General features: G+C 35.3%; 1 long non-coding RNA gene across 3 annotated transcripts in view; it reads right to left on the bottom strand.

Annotated features, from left to right (window-relative positions):
* The window catches only part of LOC124108570 (uncharacterized), a 36,293-nt gene extending 22,840 nt beyond the window's left edge, over positions 1 to 13,453 (bottom strand). Inside the window, exons 1-6 of one of the 3 annotated variants that reach the window (XR_009228833.1) lie at positions 10,558 to 13,453; positions 9,767 to 9,848; positions 6,505 to 6,645; positions 5,455 to 5,573; positions 3,124 to 3,183; positions 1,886 to 1,980 (exon numbers count right to left, since the gene is read on the bottom strand). This is a non-coding gene — a long non-coding RNA (uncharacterized LOC124108570). The remainder of the gene's footprint in view (positions 1 to 1,885; positions 1,981 to 3,123; positions 3,184 to 5,454; positions 5,574 to 6,504; positions 6,646 to 9,766; positions 9,849 to 10,557) is intronic. The other 2 variants (XR_009228834.1, XR_006856725.2) reach the window with 2 other exon arrangements.
* Positions 13,454 to 21,534: the final 8,081 nt, after the last annotated feature.

The raw sequence follows: 21,534 nt of genomic DNA, 5'->3' as shown, positions 1-21,534 counted from the left end.
ATAAAAAACGCAGTAAAATCTAACTAGAGAAACTTGAATGAAAATATAAATTTTAGAACAAAAAGAAATAAATTATTGTTAAAGAAGATCTTGCTCATAGTCTTTAACAGGATGAGGTCAAATCACATTGTATTCAGATTCTATTGGACACCTTTTAAAAGTGTTTTTAATGGTTTCTTTAGATAGATCAATATTTATCATATGCCAGATTTATATTCTTTGCAACTATTAAAGTAAGAATAATAATTTAGACAATAGTTTAAAATGCATTATAGAGTTTATAGATTTTGAAATCATTTTGAGGTTGTTCAAATAAAAGGTCTTAGCTGCTGGAAGGGAGAAGACTATGACAGCTAAGTTAAGAAACTTACAGCTCTCTGGTAGAAGGTATGACAGGAGGAGAAAAGAATCTCTCTCTTTTGAATGTGCAAAGATTGTGTAACAGTCAGCAGTGTCCTTACTCTCCCTCTCTGGCATTGTGGAACCTGCTTAGGGGAAGGTCAGACATCTGCGGTGGGTGGAGCTATCTTTCCCCCAGTAAACAATTGTTCTTTTGGGAAATGACCCCTCTCCTCTGCCAGGAGGTTGAGTGGATCCTCCCACTCCTACACGCATATCCCAATCCATGAAGTCTACAGTACCATAAATAATAAAATCCTTTTTCTTTTACCCCAAGGATAACAAATCTTCTACCAGCATCTATGAAACTACATTAAGCTAACCTATTAAATGCAACATATAAAATCTGCAATCCTAGTGCCAAAGAATATTCCAGGGGCAAAAGGTGGAAATTAGTTAAAATGAGAACCTGACAGCTTATATCAAAAGCACACCTCCCTTATACTAAGACATCACAGCTTCTGAGTGACCCTGTTTCCCTGTCCCGGGTCAGAATCACACTCTCTCCAGGCAATCAGGACCTAGAGTGATGACCAGGAGGAGTGCAGCATTTGGAATATAAGGTTAAACCTCCTAAAGGAAAAAATTTGCTTTCCCCTTTCTAAAACCCTCACCCCAAATAACCCAATATCATTGCTTCCAGAAAAGGGGAAAAATGCAATTGATCATTTGGGTATATTATATGAGCTCAAAGTAGTCCCTGAATAATTATATACATTATATAAATTATACAATATGAAACTTAGCTCTTTTTATTGTTGGACCATATGTACATGTAAAGTTTTCCATCATGAAAGAACAAAACACAAAGAATGATAGACAAGGAACATGCTATGCTCTCCAATAGCTAGAGGACCCCCACAGATGTTGTTCCTTCAAACACATCATCCTTCTTGAGCTGGGTAGAGTAAACAAGCACATGACTCATCCAACTTCCTTCTTTCTAGTGTACTTTCCTGAAATCAGAGCACATTTCCTGGCTCCAGACATAATAAGCTGCACCAACATTTCCATAATAAATAAAAACTACAATTGAGAATGAGGCTATATCACGTGGCTACTCTTTCTTAACCTTCCAGGTCATGGCTGTTTCCTGATCATGACAATTTTACCAATCCTAGGAAAGGCAGTATCTCTTGATAACTGAATTTTGGGATATGAGCTCAAAGTAGTCCCTCAAAGCCCAAAATTATTTCTTCTATTTTCCCACTGATTGTATAATCAATCCAAAAACTATCATTAATTCTTTCATTTAAAGTAGCTGGAATGGTTTCTCACTGAAATGCCTCCGTTGGCCTGGCCTACCTGGAACAAGCTGAAAGTCACAAAGTGCCTTCCAGAATTCCACAGGAACTCTCCAGAGGGTTGTTTAACATTAGGCTGCTCTAAAATCTGTATGTTCAACCTCAGCCCTTCTAATCCACAATCCAAGAAGCTCAGCCTTCCCTTCTCAAGAGTTGCAGGAGCCAGTCATGATGATACACACCTGTAATCCCAGAGGCTCAGAGAGGCTGAGGCAGGAGCATCTTGAGTTCAAAGCCAACTCAGAAAGGTCCTAAGCAACTCAGAGAGACCTTGTATCTAAATGAAACATAAAAAGGGGCTGGGAGTGTGGGTCAGTGGTTGAGCCCACCTGGATTCAATCCCTGCTGGTATCAAAAAAAAAAAAAAAGTAGCAGGGGAAATGAGTTTCCTATTTACAACTAGTGCTAACAGAGCCCACTATGTTCCTGTTTTTGCCTAGCTAATTTTGATAAGAATCATCTTTGTTCTATATTGCCTCCCATTTCTATATCTATTTGAGTCACCTCACTATGGAATCCCAGTTAAATGTCTCTTTTCTTCTTAGAAACTGAACCATATGCAAAATTGCCACATTATTTAGTTTATTCATCACATTCCTGTTTCCGTTAGACTAGAGCACTAATATCTCACATCTATCAAGAAAAGAAAAACACAAAACAAATTTTTACATGGCTTATTCCCTTTCTAAATTTCAACAAGGATTCTGTGCTGTGTCACACTTACTGATTTTCTATCTCTAATGCCCTCCCCTTCTGAAAAATTGAAGTCCTCTGTATGCTTTAAATAGTAACTTTATCAACACACACAAGCCAATATGATTCTTTAATTTAGGTTATTTGATGCAATGCACAAGTTTCCCAAGAGGAAATAAAGCACATTTTGCTTCCCTAAAACTCAACTTCCATCCACAAGCAATCAAGGCTAAATAATTTTAAACCTGTGTGCATTTGAAACCATATCCATCAGAAGGTATTAGGCCAGCAATAAGGTCCTTAAGCCATATCTATAATTTTCCCAGATCTCCCTAGTCACCCAGTAGCATCTGGATTTCCTGCCAATCCATTGGTCTTTTCCATGGTATTCTTTCTAGGCAGATGCATCTCCATATATACCTGTCATGTGCTATTGCCTCTTTGTTATATAGCACTAGTATACATAGATACCACAACATAAGTCAACTTCCCATTCTCTGTTTTCTGGCCATCCAGTAACTACTCTCTGTGAGTTCATTGCCGCAATCTTTTCACGTTCTGTGCACCTGTAAATAGCGTGTCCTGCCTTCCTGTGCAATGGGAGAGGACAAGGTTATGGGATTTGAGCAGATCCAGCATCAAATCCAAGTTTGAGATGAGTAGCACTAGGCAACTTATTTAACTGTTTAAGTTCCCTCATCTATAAAATAGGATTCATAATACTTACCTTATTATGTTGTCAGAGCAAACAAATGAGATAATTTATGTTAAACACCTGGCTCAGCACCTGGTGATGTAAAAGGGAAAAGGATGAGTCTTTTGAAATGTAATTCTCCAGATGTGGTTTTATAACTCAGCCTATTGCTCATGACTAATAGAGGATTTGTTTAAAAGCCCTAGAGGCACTTCCCCAGATGCTATATGATTCATTTCTGGAAACAATCTACAACTAATCAAAAACTTTTTAAAAAAATTGTAGGTAATATAGATTCTCTGAAATCTAGTGTCATAACTGGCAGGTAGCAGAGGTACTGCTGGGCCCTGCCCTGCCTCTCCATCCTGGCTTCTCTGTCACTTCATCTGTAAATAGAACATTCCTCCAGCCACATTCCTCCCCAGGTTAATTCAGGACAGAAATTATGTGTTCCTTATCATTTCCTTTGTATTAAAAGATTTTGTTCCCAACTCCAACTCAAATACTCCTAATAATTTTTTTTTTTGCTATACTATTCTTCAAATAAACCTTGTTTGTGCTAAAATCTCAAAGCAAGTGACCTGCCCAAATCACAAAATGAAAATAAACATGCAACCAGAAAATGTCAATTCAATCTGTTTTGGAATTGGGATGTTTCCCTATAATTTGGTTTTGTGACTCAGACTGGGGGTCCAGGACAAGGGGCAGGCAATGCTTTTAACTCACACAGGAAATCTGAAAGTGGCTTGTCTGCTCTTATCAGTCATGAGGATTGGAAGCAAGACATATCATCTTCAGTACTTGGTAAAGCAAAAGTATATGTACAATTGATACAGGATAGAATTTGTCTTATTTTGTCTCTAAACAAAAGAGATTACATTTTCTATTTGGTCAGCTGTAGATCAAATGTTATTAAAGTGCTGGGGTCACATACCAAATTTAATTTGCTTCCACAAGCAGATCCACATAGGAAGAATTGTGCTTTACTACTAAAAACACTGTAATAAGCAAATTTAATCAGCTTGCTTCATTTCAGTACACTTAGTAGGAGTAAATGGTAAATATTTTTAAAACTTGTTCTGTGGAACTAACTGAAATTTTTATGTGACATATACACTGAAGCAAATATTTAAAAATGCAGACTTAACATTGACCCTCATATATTTAAGACAGATTTGCTGAAAACATGGAAAATTAAGAAGAAAGTGTAAAATTTCCATAATCTAACCATCAACATTTTGATGGTTGTTTCTATTCTTTTTTCTGACTACTTTCGAAAATATTCATACTAGCATAATTGCTTAATATCATATCCTGTTTTCTTCCAGTGTATCATTATAACCTGAAAGCTCATTAAATACTTTGTAGATAAAATTGCAATAATTCCATAGTATTATATAGCTGTGTATAATTTAACTTGGCTCATTTAGGACACAGTCAACAGTTTACTTTGTGTACAAATAGTTGTGCTCTCCAACTTATCAAAATGCCTTATTACTCCCTAGTATACAGGTAGAAATGTTAAATTTCTAGGTCAAAATACTTCAGCATTTTACCATTCTTGATATTATAGCATCACAGTTAAAAGCATGAATTTTTAAAATCAGATATATAATGAATGGAATCTTGAATCCACCAGCAGTATGAGGTTTGTGTTCTTGGGCATGTACTTAACCTAAGACTCTACTTCTTCATCTGCAAAGCAAGTTTAATAGTTCACAAAGTGTGCTCCTTCGAGACAAAAGGATATCATTTAGGCATAGGGCATAGTTGTCAAATCTGTTTTGAATCCTGTTTCAGCCAATGATGAGTTGTATGCTCTTGGTTTGATCTATTTGTTTTAGTTTTCTAAAAAGGAAAACAATTATAATACCCACTTTACAGGATTATTGCAAAACAAAAGTGAGGTAATGTGTAGTAAATAAAACAGGGCCTGGCAGACATAAAACACTCAATAAATATTACTACTGTTTTCACTAGAGAGAGGATTTTGCCCAGTCCTTTCAAATGGTAAGTACTTCACTACTATAATAAATAGTTATTATAAATTCCTTTCCAGAAAGAGTATACATATTTCTTTATGGCCAACATTACAATACGCACATGCTTTATCTACTCTGTATAATAACAAACCAAAAATAACAATTTGAGGGATCATATAATTTAACTTGCCAGTGATGCTTAGGATAATAGGATCTTTTGATTTTAGAAAGGACTGAGAGCTCATCTCATCCCATCATTTTACTGTATTTGATCACTTTCCTTAAACAAAGATGAAACAGACTATCTTCTTAAATTCAAGGCCAATAAAGCCTACATTTTTAAAAATCCATTGACCTCTTTCCTCAGGCTTATTCTTCTTACCTTACGAATGGCACTGGCTATAAGTCGAAATGCCACCTACACAGCTCCTGTGGATTTTCAGGCCATTTGGTATCAATCACAGAACAGGCATTCATTGCTTACCTACCAAGTACAGTTTCCTAAGAGGAATAGAATAAAATATCTTTCATGGCTATATGTCAGAGAGTATTTTTGCGGCATTAGCTGGTGCCCTGTACCTGAATATTCTGCTTCTCCCTTCCCACTCCCTGATTCACCCACCCTTCATTTGGCCATGCAAGTAGCCAGAACAGAGTATATCACTGCCTCAGAGAAATGCTCTAAGAGCAGAAAGGAAAATACAAATGGTCCTTTCCTGGCTTCTGCACTTCTAAAACCTAAGCCATCACAGCATGTATCAGATATTTGACATAAAACACAATAAATGAAGACAAGGCTTCCTCGTTTTATGCCCCCCTCCACTACAGAAAAGGTTTTCTACTCCTGAGCAAAGAGGTAGAGTCTGAGGAAAAATAAGAAACTCCCCAGGGAGAAGGACCCATACCTGCTTTTCAGTCTAGTTTGAATGAAAAGGGTTTGTAAGAGCCCAAGGAAGAAAAAAGGAAGAAGAGGACATACCGAGACAGCACAAAGAGGAACAATGAAAATCTGGGGATGATGGATATGTTCATGGTCTTAATTGTAGTGATGGTTTTGTGGGTCTATACATAGCAAAAACTATTAAATTGTACCTTAAACACATGTAGTTTATTGCTTGTTAACAAAAAATCGATAACATGGATCTGAGAGAAAGAGGCAGACACAGAGAGAAACACAGACCAAGAAAGAAGTGCTGTGCACCAAGTTCCAAGTGAATGCCCAAGGAAGGTGTGGACCAACGGCGGCCTGGTGTGTAGGCAGACAGGCTTTTTAGCAGCCTGTGAGCTTTCATTCTCTCTTGGTGGTTGAGAAGTCACAGAATGAGCACTGTATACCCAGGAGTGATGCAGAAGAAGCCAAGAGAGCTGCCTGATTCTCAAGGACCATGGACAAGAGCACTCTATATTTGCAGCCCACCATGTGCACACTCACCAAGCAAATGACCAGGCAAAAGTAGTTTCAGCAGATGTCCGTAGTTTCACCCAGATGACAGCAGAGATCTGTAGCACTCTCCTCACCACCCCATTTCCTAGACTTACTCAGTAAAAACTTTTCTGGAACCCTGACATAACCCTTGAAAAACAGAAGAGAAAGAGAAATGTTTGAATTCACTGACATTTGGTTTCTTCCATCCTAACAGAATAAAGCTTGACACAGAAATTGGATAAATACAGATTAAAAAAAAATATCATTTCTTACTTACCTCAATTATAAATGCTAGGATTTGGTCATGAGATAAATTTCCTACATTCATTGCATCATATTCTAATTTAAAAGTCTATAAATTAGATAAGATCCACAGGGAAAGAGACCATAATTACTTTGTATATCAACTACATAGTTTGATATCTGGCACATAATTGTGCTTGATATGTGCTTGTGGAAAGCATGGATAGATATGGATAAGTGGATGGACAGACGACAAGAACAAACTGAATAACACAGTAGATTGTTGGTACTTATCCAGGGGAGCACATGTTGAGAGCAATATGACAGGTTTCATAATTAACAGAGACTCTGAAGGACCAAAGTCACCATTGATTACTCCATTGGAGAAAAAAAGTTGAGGTGATCCTTGAAGGCTAAGAAGAATTGATTCCATAAAGAGATAGGATGAGTAGAAAGGGTGAGCAGTTAAACAAAGTTACAAACAGGACAAAGTATACTCCAGCTGAAGTAATTTTGGTGTCAATCCAATATACTTTCTTCCTCCCATACACTTTTCTAAACATAGTACCTGGCACAGGATCTGCTGACAATGTGTGATGGATGAGGGAATGGATGGATGAAGAAGAAGACTAATAGGAAAAAAATACTACATCTTTAGAGAATAAAGACAATTGGATCTGAAATCTTGAGATAACCAGTCTCTATGATAAGTTTAGTTTTCATTTAAAACAGGTTTTTAACTATTATTCTAATAGCAGATTGCATGTTTTTGAGACATTTTACAATGTTTAGAATTGTGATTAAGTAGACTTGGATGTTTAAAAAAAAATCCATAGAATCAATGCCATTCAATGGTTTACTTTGCAAACTCTCACTCTGCCCTCTGAAAAAGTTCACATCATGCTTTTGATTCCTTTTCCTCCAATAATTAAATGCTATTTGTGGTTTATCAACCAGTTACATAACGTTACCTCATTTATTTTTCACAGAGGAGACTGCTAAAGTAAACATTGTTATCTCCATTTTTAGATATGTAGAAACTGAGACTTGGGGAACATACCCACTTGCATTCATTCACTACCCAATAAAGGGAGAAATCTACACCTGCACACACGCCTTTCCAGAATTCAATGTTGCCTCGCTATTGTCATCTGAGGTCTTTAAAGAATGAGGAAAGATACAGGCACTGCTGGACTGTGAAAGAGCCCAGACATAAAGAGTCTCAACATAAATTAACACAATGAAATATTTTGTGTGGTATATCATTAGTTGTTCCATGTAAGTGAAAAAAAATATCTTTCCAGTTTATGAGGAAGGGATAGGGTATTCTTTGTTCAGCTATTTCATATTCATTGTGTATCTTTGGAAGAACTTCTATATGATCTCCCACAAAGTCTCCCTCCTTTTTAAAGTTCTTTCCCGGGAGCTAGAGTGCTAGAGAGAATTTTTTATGGAAAAAATAATTAAGCTTTTTCACAGAACAAATTCCCCAAAGTAATTTATCATAAAGAAAAACTCTAGCCCAACCTTTTTCCTACCCGAAACTACTAATTTAATTTTACAGCAGAACAGCTTTAGGAATCCCAAGAGCTGGATCAGGGCAGGGGGCTTCTACTTGGTCCTCTTGCACTTACTACTCACATGGGTTTGTTTCATGCTTAGAATTGTTTTTCACTTTGCCAAGTGTGGTTCTGAATGTTTCAAATAGGAAAGGTTAGGCCACTTAGAATGGGAGTCTGTTTCACTGACTGGTTTTATTCCTCTTTGTCTTGGTTAGTGAAAAGTTAGGGTAAATTTTCAGGATAAGATTAGATGTTAGGTGTTATAAGATGGCCCAAAATGACTGTGATTTAAAACTTTTTAAATGCAACTGTTTATAAACTGCAAATGCTTCTCCCTATCTTTTCCCCTTTTTCCACTGACATGGTAAACATGTGCACCCAAAATGGTTGACAGATGAAAATATAAATTTGAGATATTGTATTGACATTGTTCAAAAACACTTTTTTTAAAAAAAATGGTTGATATATAGTGTCATGCATTTTGATGCACAAAATCAGAACTGCATATTCTCAAAGATATGTAATCTGAAAGGTTTATTTATTCATCTGGTACCTACTTGTTAAAGGAGACCACAATTAAACATTGGACCACATCCCAGATAGACCAGACTCGCAACTGCTATGTTCCCACAGCAACCTCCTGATGCAGAGATTTTGACATTTCTATTTTGATGCAGTCATTTTAATATAGCTTCATTGACATAATCCATCAAAATCTAAAATCTGTTTCATATTGCCAAGTCATTCAAGTGACCCCCCTCCGATTCTCATTCTATCCTTAACCCTGTCTCCAATTATAGGGTATTTTCACTTTCTAATTGCCATGTGTTCATTGTTCATTTTTGTAGAACTCAGATTTGTTTTATCCTTAGAGAAAAACCACAAAATTGCTTTAATTTTAATCTTTGAGTAGCAGGTTAGCCCCTAAGATTCTGTAGTTTATCCCTTCTAAAAATAATAATAAAGGTGTTTTATTATGCTAACCTGATAAATGTAGTTTACTAAATTCTGAGAGGACTTTTAGGGAGTTAATTGAGAGTTAACTGAAGTCCTGGGAACTTTGGAACTGAGAATAAGAGAATATATTTTGGAAAACAGTCAGAAAAGGTGTTCATGCTAGATGTAATTGGAAAACAGAGAATGATTATTAAGCGAATCAATTTATTAATTGCCAGTAAAAGAATATATCCATTGAAACTTAATATTATATGCAGACTATTCAAGAGTCATGTGAATTCTCATAGATTAAATGGCTACTTACTTCCTTGCTAAGCATGCTAGATGGCCATCTCTGAAATGTGTGTAAATTTGACAGACACAGGATGCCTGTTTGATGTGATTTCCCTATGTAACAGGTTTGGATTTCAGTCACAAAATACAGGTGAACAAAAGCTGTCAACTTTTTTGCATCTCTGTAAATAAAGTTTGTGTAATTTATAATCCCCATTTTTGTTAAAGCTTACCCTGTTGTGGTGCCTCCATCATGTCTAATCTTCTGTTGCCCTCTATCATGTTGAAAAACCAGCCTCTACCTCAGAGCAAAGCCTGTACAAGGAAGGGATATGACCTTTGTCCTCGGAAAACCCACAGAGCACTCCTAGGCACATTCCCACCCTGCTAAGTTGTTTATCTACAAATAACAGAAGAGATCTGTGGAGCCAGGTGTCCCTGACTCAGTCAGGCTAGGTGGGGATCCATAGCAACCCCCTAGCAGCCACTAATCAGCATGAGACAGGGAAATACCTGGGATGCCAGATGACCCTCCCAGTAGTTTATGGTGGTTGATAACGTGTTGGGAAACCATGTAGTTCAGCATGAACACCCCTCTTGGCTTAAACCAATCAGTTCAAATGAATACCCCTTTTGTACTGACCAATCACCCTTACCCAACTTGTTCCCGCCAGTGAATGTGCTAATCATGTTTTAGAGTTGTTATTTGATTTTCCCGCGGTGTGTGATGATTTGCTAAGAGATGCTATGATGTATGTGAAGTCCCTGCCTTCTCCAAAGAATGTATAAAACTGCTGCAAACCCTGGGCTCAGGGCCTCTCAGCGTCACCAGTTGCTGTGTGTGCACGCGGAGGACCGAGCTAGCTTGCAATAAACACCTCTTTGCTGTTTACATCGATCTTGGTCTCTGGTGGTCTTTTGGGGGTCCCGAATTCAAGCATAACAATGTCTATAATTTCTATCTTCATCTCAATAACAAGGCCCCTTTTGGTCCCCTAGACCTGATAGTCCCATCTGTACTCACCTCTGTGCTGTTGACAGAGGAGGTTGCTCACCACATACCTGTGAGGCTGTGTAGACCCTTCCACATGTGAACCTGCATTATAAAGGTACAAAAATTAAGAAAAAGAGAACATGAGTTTAGAAAGCCAGATGGTAAAAAGAAAGGCAAGAATTTAGAGATTACTTGAGTCAATTGAAAGGCAGAGAGACTAAAGCAACATCCAGACCTTGTAGCAGAAGCCTCCAAAGCCTCCTATAGTGCCTGAATTTCTGCTTTTACTGAGGCTGGTAGGTTTGATGTCCCGCTACCACTTTTTCCTTACAACTTCACTCAGAACTATTATCAGTGGGGATAACTCAGATCTGCATTTTTGCAACCATAAAAACAAAAATAAGGGAAAAACTAAACAAATATCGGACTTTACCGTGAAAGAAGTTTCTGTTAAACAGCAATCTGTTTTTTCACATAATCTTGCCAAACTACCCTCCTAGAAAATCTGCAGGTACCAGAAGACAAAAATGAATATATATGGGTCATCCACAATGTATGGATAAATGTCATATAGTTTTCCTAACTAAGAAAACTCCTTTTATCCAATTTAGATCAAATACTTCTAATGGGGTGTATTTTTAAAACCAGTTTGCCATTATTCAGCTTCACTAAAGCCATCAATTGTGTTTGATAACTTTGTGGTTGGGCAAATGTGTATACACACACATATGTACAAAATATTTAAAAATATCATATACATATATAATATTTATTATTCTCAATCCACCTTAATCCTAGTTTTTGGAAACACACACAAATATTAAATCCTAAAGTTATTCTAAAATCCATAAATGAAATACAAACTTGAAATCTTAGGCAAAATTACAATGCATGCTTGAACATGCTGGGAAAACAATCAGAAAAACATATACAAAGTTAATCCCTATTTATAATAACAAGCAAAGACAATGAAGGTTTCAATATAATATTGCCCATATCATTAATAACCTGGGTTTTATGTTATTAGAAATATTAAAATGATATAAGACTGCTTAGGAGAAATTCAGTGTTTCTATTAGCTTCTATGCATTTTTAAGGTGCCATGTTACATATTATGTTCACATACATGTGTTATATTTTCTTTCTCTTAGTGAATTTCCAGTTAAAAGATTATAGAGAGAATCCATACTTTAGATACTATAAATTTATTATGTAACTTTATCAGCATTTCAATATCATTTCTGTATTTCATTCACATATTTAAAAATAACCTACATTTCATACTTTTATCAGATTTTGCATTTATACCAAATGGAGAATTAATGCTTACTGGATATTAACTATGAGGCCCTATACAAATGTCATCATCATTATTACTGAAATGTAAATTTTTATCATATATTTTCATCCACAACAATATAAAGAATAAAATTCTTTAGATATTTACAAACATCTTAATGACATTTAAACTAAGAAATAACCAAAACACTGGGAAAAAGATAAATACATGTCAGGTGAGAAAATAATTAGAATTCTAGTATCGTCCTCATTACTTGAAAGTCTGATTTAAGCATCTCTATACCTGACATTCTAATTTAGCTACAATGCAACAAAACCAGCATTGTGGTAATAGAATATTGATTGTACAGTGTTCAAAGACAAAGAACTTATGTTGGTGTACTTTTTATACATGCATGATATTGCAGCACAATACCATGTCAATAATTTTCACAAAATGAACCCCACTACCACTGTGCTCAAAGGCAATTTAATTATGAAGTAGTCAATCCTTTGATGAAACACATTATCTCACATTAACCTAAAATATAAGTAATCTTGCTAATCTTAGAAGTCTTTAATGTAACAGCACAGTGAAAATACACTTAAATAGTTCACTGAAGCATATTATTTCCTAATTTTTATTATTGAGATTTTTATTCTCATTATGAACATTTGAGAGAACTTTCTCAAAAAGATTCCAATCCCACAGAAATCAAGTATTCATATATTCTACATTCCAGCACAAAAATTAAAAATAGCTTTATCAGGGTGCCAAAACATGATTTTAAAAAGAATCCTTCCTATGAAATATACTTTTACATGTATAGTTTCATGCCCTTTTTAGAAAGAGCTTACTTTTGAAGAAAATAATGAAGAGATGTTGCTTTATTTACTTGGAAATGAAAACACAAGATCTAATGAGAATTGTAAATAGAAACCAGAAGGTAATCTTGGCACTAAGATCAATGAGTATTTATTAAAACATTGTTTTGAGAGAATTAAGCCATGAGGAATGTGGAACAGGAAATAGTGTCTTTACAAATTGAAGAGTTGAAAAAGTCATTAAAATTTATAAACCAACTGCCACCCAATATGAGTCTCCTTTCCAGCATCCCTGACAGATGTTCACTCAACATCTGCTTGAATATCATTGGGACAGCTATTTTGTGAAAGTGTCATTTCCCATATTGAGACAAAACCTACTTTTTGGTCTTAGTATAGTCCCACATGTCCAATAAGAGTCCCAAAGGATATAACTTGTTTATTTAGCAAAACAAACTATAATGTTCTTCAATGTATTTATTCCTTGACCCTGTAGTTCTAATCTCAGGATTTTACCCTAAGGAACCAAAGTTATCTATTAAATAGGAATGTGTTTGATTTGTTACTTTAAAAGGCAAACATTAGATTTCACTTAAATTTTGAACAATACATTGTACATTTGAAAATTGCTAAGAAAGTAGATTTTAAGTGTCCTTACCACAAAATGTAAGTAAAAAGTTAAAATTCAAGCTGAAAATTTGCAAACAAGCTAATACTCAAGAATGGAAGTGTATTAAAGTAAATTATGATGATTTCACATGACATACAATGAAATGCAATCACAAATTATTCTGTAGATAAGTATATTCACATTTAGGTTTTAATTGAATGCCTATGAAGTACTTACTAGAACTTTGTGACACAGAAAAAAAATGTTAATATCTTTTGTTCCTCATTTTTTATTGGTACATTATAGTTGTACACGTTGATGGGGTTTGTTGTTACATATTTGTACTTGCACAAACATAAGGACATAATTTGGTCAATGTCACTCTCCAGCATTTTCCCCTCCTTCACCATCTCCTACTCCTTGGGCCCTTTCCTCTACTAATCTCTCTTTGATTTTCATGTGATTCGCCCTCACATTTCTTCTTCTTTTCTCTCTAGCTTCTTCTACCTGTCCCTTGATATTCTGAGTTTAATTTATTTTGCTTTTAACATAATGGTCTCTAGTTTCATTCATTTTCCTGCAAAATACATGATTTCATTTTTTTTTTTTTGTGGCTGAATAAAATGCCATTGTGTGTGTGTGTCTGTCTGTCTGTCTGTCTGTCTCACATTTTCTTGATCCATTCATCCATCAATGGACACCTAGACTGATTCCATAGTTTGGCTATTGTGAATTGTGCTGCTATAAACATGGTGTTTTATTCAGCTTTTTCACTGTTGTGAATAAATGATCCAACCAGAACAATTTTAAAAGAGGAAACATTTATTTGAGGGCTCATGGTTTCAGAGGTCTTAGGCCATAGAAGGCCTGCTCTATTCCTTGGAGCTCAAGATGAGGCTGAACTTCATGGCTGGGGAGTGTGGCAGAGGAAAGCAGCTCACATGAGATCAGGAAGCAGAGAGAGAGACTCCATTCGCCAGATACAAATATATACCCAAAGTCACGCTCCTAATGCCCACCTCCTCCAGCCACACCCTACCACTTCAGTTACCACTCAGTTAACCCCCATCAGTGGATTAAATCACTGATTGGGTTAAGACTCTTACAACTCAATCATTTCTACTCTGAACCTTCTTGTGGTATCTCACATGTGAGCTTTTGGGGGACACCTCAACATCCAGACCATTACACATGAGTATGCAATATTACTATAGTATTATGACTTAAATTCTTCAGGATAAATACCAAGAATTGGTATAGCTGGGTCATATGCTGTTTCCATGCTTAGTCTTTTGAGGAAACTCCATATGACACAGAAAATTTTTTAAATTAAATCATATGCTTTAAAGTTAGTAGTAAAGAAGCACTTTCAGTGTACCATTTATAAAAGATTTATGCATTGAGTATGCATTCTTTTGGCAAGCAAAAAACTTATTTTAAGTACTTTTATTTTACTAATGTTTGATGAATCGTGCTATATTTCAGGTATCAATGAATGAGGCTTTACATTTCTATGAGGGTAAAAATAATAAACAAGAAATTTTAAAAATTACAAAATATAGTAATTTCTATAAAGGAAATAAGCAGTACAGTCTCAAAGACAATGCAGTCGAGGTACAAGTTGAATATTCCTTATATAAAAGGCTTGGGACTGGAAGTGTTTTGGATTTGGGATTTAAAAAAAAATTTTGTAATGTATATATTATATGTGTATATATATATATATATATATAATGAGACATTTGGGGGTCAGAACTCAATATAAGCATGACACTTATATTTTATATATACCTTTTACAAATAGCATGAGTATAATTTTATACAATATTTTTAACGCATTTGCATTTTGACTGCAACCTGTCCCATGGGATCAGGTATGGAACTTGTGGCATTATGTCAGTACTCAAAAGTTTTCAATTTTGAAGCATTTTGAATTTCAGATTAGGAATACTCAACTGGTATTTATTATATATGGATGTATGGTAGTCAGTGACAGACTTATAGGACAGCGATATTTTAACTGATAAGTATGAGTTTAACAAAGAACCAAAGAAGAATCTTGCATGCAGAAGGAAGAGCAACACAAAGGCTCCAAGTTTGAGAATGAGTTTGTGATCTTTGGATACAGAAAGGTGGCCAGTGTGATTAAAACCTATATAGGGTGAATATATACAGCTGGTCACTGAAAATTTTTTTTCTGTTTTTAACTTTTTTTTGTTTTCCATTTGTATATTTGAAATTCATCAAGAATTTTAAAGAAAGGAAAGGAAAAGGAAGGAAAGGAAGAAAGGAGGGAAAAGGAAAAGAGAGGAAAAACAACTGATGGGCTGCCAAGTTCCAAAGAATGAGGAGTAGATCAGAACAAAGAGTTCAGAGACAGAGAGACCACCAGGGTCTGCTCATTCAGAGACCTTGAGGTCATTTTAAGGAGCTTAATTTTAAGTGCAATCAAAAAAGTTAAAATGCTTAAAGCAGGAGGGTAATGGGATTGGGTTCCACATCTATGCTAGAGGGAAAGACAGGAGTTCCAATACATACATGATGAAGTTGCTTTGAAGTCAGGGAGATAGTCTACATTTCAAGGTCAGAGGTCTAGGTCATATTGGTACATTCCAGAGTTGCAAACATTGAGACAGTATATAAAACATGATGATGAAGGGAATAATTTAGGGACAGTAGAAAGAGAAGAGGAGATAGGTCCGGCACCATTAACCATGAACAGAAGTTTCAGCCCATAGGGACAAGGAGTGAATGAGAGGGAACAAAGTGCAGATGGAATAAGAATTTCTGAAACTGAGATATGGGTAGAAAAGCAGAGTAGTGTGAAGAGGGTGTGCAGTAAGGAGAGTTTGGTTTAAACATTTTTTATTGAGTTATATGACACAGCAGAGTGCATATGACCCAAATGCAAGGCTCCAAGAATCATCACAGAGTAAACATTTGCGTAACACTGGCCAGGTGGAGAACAAGAACACTTCCAATTCCTGAAGACTTGTCATGCCCCTCCCTCCCAGTCACCTTCCCCCTGCCACCAGTCTCCAGACTCAATAGTAGAGTTTTGTTTGATTTCAAATTTTATATAAACAGATTCATAAGAATTTTTATAAGGAAGACAATATTGCATTCTGAACTAAAAGTTTTAAGATGATTGAAGAGAATCAGCATCTTAACAAGAGAAGGGAGGGGTGTGGGATCCAGAGTCTTTATGAAGCAATTGGAGAAGGTACATGTGGTTGAGGGGAACCAGAGGGGAGAAGGGATGGTGGACTCTATAGATCTGGTGGAGATGAGAAAAACATTCCCACAAGCTAGTTTCTGCTTTCTAAAGAAGCATCAAGAAATCCAGTTGAGACTGGGAAGGAGAGAGTATGCAGAGTTTGAAAAGAAAGAACGTACTAGAAAGAATGTACTGACTACCCTCCATAGGGAGACAAAATATTAGGTGTGGAGGGAACCAAATCATGTCTGCTACATGGCTTGTGAAAAACCATAAACATTTGAAAGCAATCAAAAATTTATCACTAGTGGGGCTGGGGTTGTAGTTCAGTAGCTGAGCGCTTGCTTAGCATGCATGAGGCATTGAGTTCCATCCTCAGCACTACATAAAAATAAATAAAATAAAGGTATTGTGTTCATCTATAACTAAAAAAATTTTTTTTTAAAAAAAGGGTACCACTGGGAAAGCAGATCAATATAGTTTAGAACATTTATACAGTGGAATCTCTAGATTTAGAGGGCAAAAAGATGAACAAGACCTATGTGCATCAACACAGGCAGATTCCAAAAATGTAATTTTGAATTGGAGAAAAGATTGTGGGACAATATGCGCACTGTTACTATTTATGAAAAAAATCTTAGAAATCACAGATATCTGCTCAAAACTACACTCTACACTGATTATCAATATATATATGCATTCTTAAGTACAAAGTAACAAGAACAAAAAGGAAATATGTCAAATTCATGAGAGTGGAAACCTCAAGAAAAGAAGAGTAGGTGATAAGAGTGTGAAAGAACAGAAAAAAAAAACTTAAATTATTTCCATAATGTTTCATTTCTTTTAAAAGGCAAAGAAAATATCTATACAAATGATATTTGTATATCAAATGATAAGATATTGTCATTTTCAACTCTTGGATGGTAGATGTGATGATTCTGTCTTTATTTTTAAAAACTTATAGCAATCAAAAAATTTGCACTATAATAAAAATTATAAAAAGTGAAAAACTTTGAGCAAATAGCCTCATTACAACATAAATTAGTACATATATTTGCCAAAAGACACTTTTAAGAATGTTGTTATCCCTTTACATACAATAGCAAAAACTGGGACCAATCCAAGTGTCCATTTACTATAAAATGGATAAATAATTTTGGAATTTTTTTAAAGCTGTAGTGAGTTATAATTTATATAACATTACATTCACCCAATTTAAACTGTGCAATTCAATGATTTTTTAATAAATTTACTGAGTTGTACAACTACTGCTATAGTCTAGTTTTAAGACAGTTTCCTTATCCCAATAGATCATCATATTCCTTCACAAATAATCCCTTTCCTCACATTCAGCCCCAGGCAACACCAATCTATTCTGTATCTATAGATTTTCCTAAATGTGACATTGTCTTAAATAAAGCAAGTTATAGTGTGTTCTTACACTCATCAACAATGATGAATCTCATTGACAAAATGAACTAAAAAAAAGATATATGCTACGTGATTCCATTTATAGAAATTCAAGAACAAGCAAACATCAATCCATGACAACAAACATCAGAATAGAGATACCATTAAGAGAGGTATTAACTTTGAGGGGCAAATAGGGAGATTTCTATATGTTGAGTAGGATGCTGTTTGGGTATATAAATAGATGAAAACTAATGAATCAATTCAGCTAAAATTTTTGTACTGCATGTGAAATGTCTACCAAAGCATGTATTGAAGTTTTGATTCCTAATGCACCAATGTGCAGAGGTGTAGCTTTGGGGAAGTGATTAGATTTTGAGGGCTGTAACCTTATCAGTGGATTAATAATTTGATGGCATTATTGGGAGGCAATGGAAATTGTAGGAGGTGGGGCCTACATAAGGAGTAGGTACTTGGGGGCATATTATTGGGGCCTATATCTTGTCCCTAGTCTATTCTTTCCTCTCTTCTCCTTTCCTCCTCTCTCTCTCCTTCTCTCTCTCTCTCTCTCTCTCTCTCTCTCTCTCTCTCTCTCTCTCTCTCTCTCCTTCCCAACTGCTATGAGATGAGTAGCCACCTCCACCACACACTCCTATGGCCATGACTTCGGCTTCATCTAAGACCCAAAGAAATGGAGCCAGTTGGCCATGGACTAAAGCTTCTGAAACTGTAAGCCAAAATAAATCTTTCCTTCTTTGTTTTTCTCAGGTATTTGTCACAGTGAAGAAAAGCTGATCATCAGAGCATGCCTCAATAAAAAAAATAATAATAATTAAGAACAATAAAGCCACAACCATTATATACATCATACCTTTGTTTCCCTTCCTTCACTTTTGGTTCTAATATCTTGTTGCCAAGTCGAATGGGAATTTTCTGAGAAACTATTAAAATCATTCTATTATTTCATTTAAATACCTGGGAAAAAGCAAATCAAAATGTCAAACTTATCTTCTTGCGTGTTTACTAATTTACATTATGGAAGCAATGTGCTGTGATAGTGCATATCTTTTAAGGAAGTAAGTTTATGAGGATAGAAAAACAACAATTTTTAACAAAGGAAAAAACTGAAAATAGCCATACAGCTAGCACCACAGCCAAATGTCATCGCAAAGAAAGAGAGGAGAGAAACTCAAGCCATTCAATTACTTACATTTTTTCATGATTTTTAAAGGTGTAAAAGATACATTATATTAAAAAGATAAAAACATAAAAGAATGTTTCCTTTTGAAAGTAAAATTTAGCAGCTTAAAGTGGAAACACACACGATTCTTAGATTTAAAAAAATCTAGTGTTTGAATATTGTAAAGTATTGGGTATTCAAAAATCAACAACGTCATACCTCCTGTTTAATGTGTCCCAGATAACATGCCCAATAATGAGTCAGTCTTTATATCCCGGCAATAAAATCTTTATCTAAACCCTTGTTAACATAGGCAATGATACCATTTATTACTTGATTGCATTTTCCAGGGAATTTTAGCCATCTGAAATAATCTAATCAATCCCTATCTCAACACCCATACTTGAACATGTGCAGCTTAAATAGCCACTGTTCATTTGAGGGGACAATGGGAGAGCACTGTCATTCACTTACCAACATCTAGCAACATTCCAATATTGTTCTTAAATAATGCAGCCATTTTCAGAGGAGAATTATACAACTAATCAGTGACAAATCTGAAAATAATTCCCAGATTCTTTTAATATAAATATCGTTTCATTGTTCAAATTTATGTTCTTTCACATGTTATACCCATTTCTAGATTAATATCAAGTTTAAAATCTAATAATCCATCTTTTTTTTCTTTTTTTTAACTTTTTTTATTATTAGTTGTTCAAAACATTACAAAGCTCTTGACATATCATATTTCATACATTTGATTCAAGCAGATTTTTACCCTCCATAATAATCTTAGCATTTGAAAGGCTGTGACTTTAGCCAAGTATTAACAATCTTTTAGTTGCAAGTGACAAAAATAAAAATGATTCAACCTAGATTTAAAAAGAGAAGAGACAATTCATCAGGTAAGTATTTAAAAGAGGAGAGTTTAAACCAGGTGTGGTGGTACATGCCTGTAATCTCAGTGGCTCAGGAAGCTAAGGCAGGAAGATTGAGAGTTCAAAGCCAGCCTCAGAAATTTAGCTAGGCCCTAAGAAATGTAAACCTTATATCAAAATAAAAAAATTAAAAGATCTGGAGAAGTGGCTCAGTGGTTAAGTGCCCCTAGGTTCAATCCCTAGTACCCATCCTCTGCCCCTAAAAAAAAATCAAGGGTTTAGTAAACTACATTCAGATCACTACTCCCCATCTCTCCATTCTTTTTTGCATATTGACTTCAATTTCTCTTACAGAAGAAACATGACTTCTTAAGTTCCAATTTATATTTTCAATGCATGCAGTTTATCATCCAAAGGAAAATCAGAGACCCAGGGACCTTCCCTCCCTCTCCACCTAGGGCTATTGTATCACAATTTAGGAGAAGCTTATCAACCCTGTTTGGGATCACATATATCTTTGAATGAATCATTAAGACCAAAGAGAGGATAATGTGATCTAATTTGTTATTCTGGTCATAAATCCACCCTTATGGTAAAGAAAAGAGTAATTATGAAATATTGCGCCCATAGAACTATGTGGAGTTGAGGAGAGGACATTACTCAAAAGAAAGACAGAGTGCTGCTAGTGAGGAAGGCAGAGATGGCAAGCAACCCAAAACAACAGATGCTTACTATTGTCATCACACTTAGGGGCTAATTCTTCCCATGTATTCAGCAGAGGGTTCTGGCAAACAAATGTGTGTCTCTAGTCTACTCCATTATAGCAATGCAAAATATTAGTGTTATAGGCCTTCCATATGAGAAATTCAAATGCATCTGGTAGGGGAAAGAGTACACTTAATGCTTCATAAACTTGATGTAATATTCCCTTAGAAAAGTTCCCCACCTATCCTGAAACAATACATGTGGGCAAGTGAATTGGTCCACGATTTTGAACATGGATATTCTGAATTGCTCCAAAATGATAACCTAAAAATGTAAAGACACTGTTATTTTGTTGTTGTTGTTGTTGTTATAATCAAGCATTAGGTTAAAGGGATGCCTTTGAACTTTTTCCCACCAGCCAACTTTGCTCCTGGTGAAGCTGAGAGGTGAGTGCAGCTGGAATATGGGATGAGGGTTCATGTAATAATTGATGGTCAGACATGGAAGATAAAAGAAGTAGAAGGGAATTTAGGCAAATATTTCTATTACTGTAAATTGGGATGTCAACAAATTTTAAAGCAATATATAAAAACTAAAAAGCATAAACAAAACATGGATAGCTTTGACTAACACAAAGAAAAGGACCTTAAACAAAGTTATTAGAAAATGAAAACCCAGAAAAAAAATATTTGGAGCATATTTAGTGGACATAGGATTAATATTTTTAATATAATATAAGCATTTACAGGTCAATAAGGAAAAAGTCAAGTAGCAATAGAATATTACAAAAGGAATATAGACAGATAAGTCCAAAATAAGTAAATGAAATATTGATATGGAAAGAGACATTAAAATTCATTATTAATCCAAGAAATAAAAATCAAACAATATTTAATTTTGCTTG

Source organism: Marmota monax, unplaced genomic scaffold, assembly GCF_021218885.2.
Source record: "Marmota monax isolate L192 unplaced genomic scaffold, Marmota_monax_Labrador192_F-V1.1 WCK01_AAM20220418_F8-fsc00140, whole genome shotgun sequence".
NCBI classification, from domain to species: domain Eukaryota; kingdom Metazoa; phylum Chordata; class Mammalia; order Rodentia; family Sciuridae; genus Marmota; species Marmota monax.
This window is presented reverse-complemented; position numbering and strand designations above follow the sequence as displayed.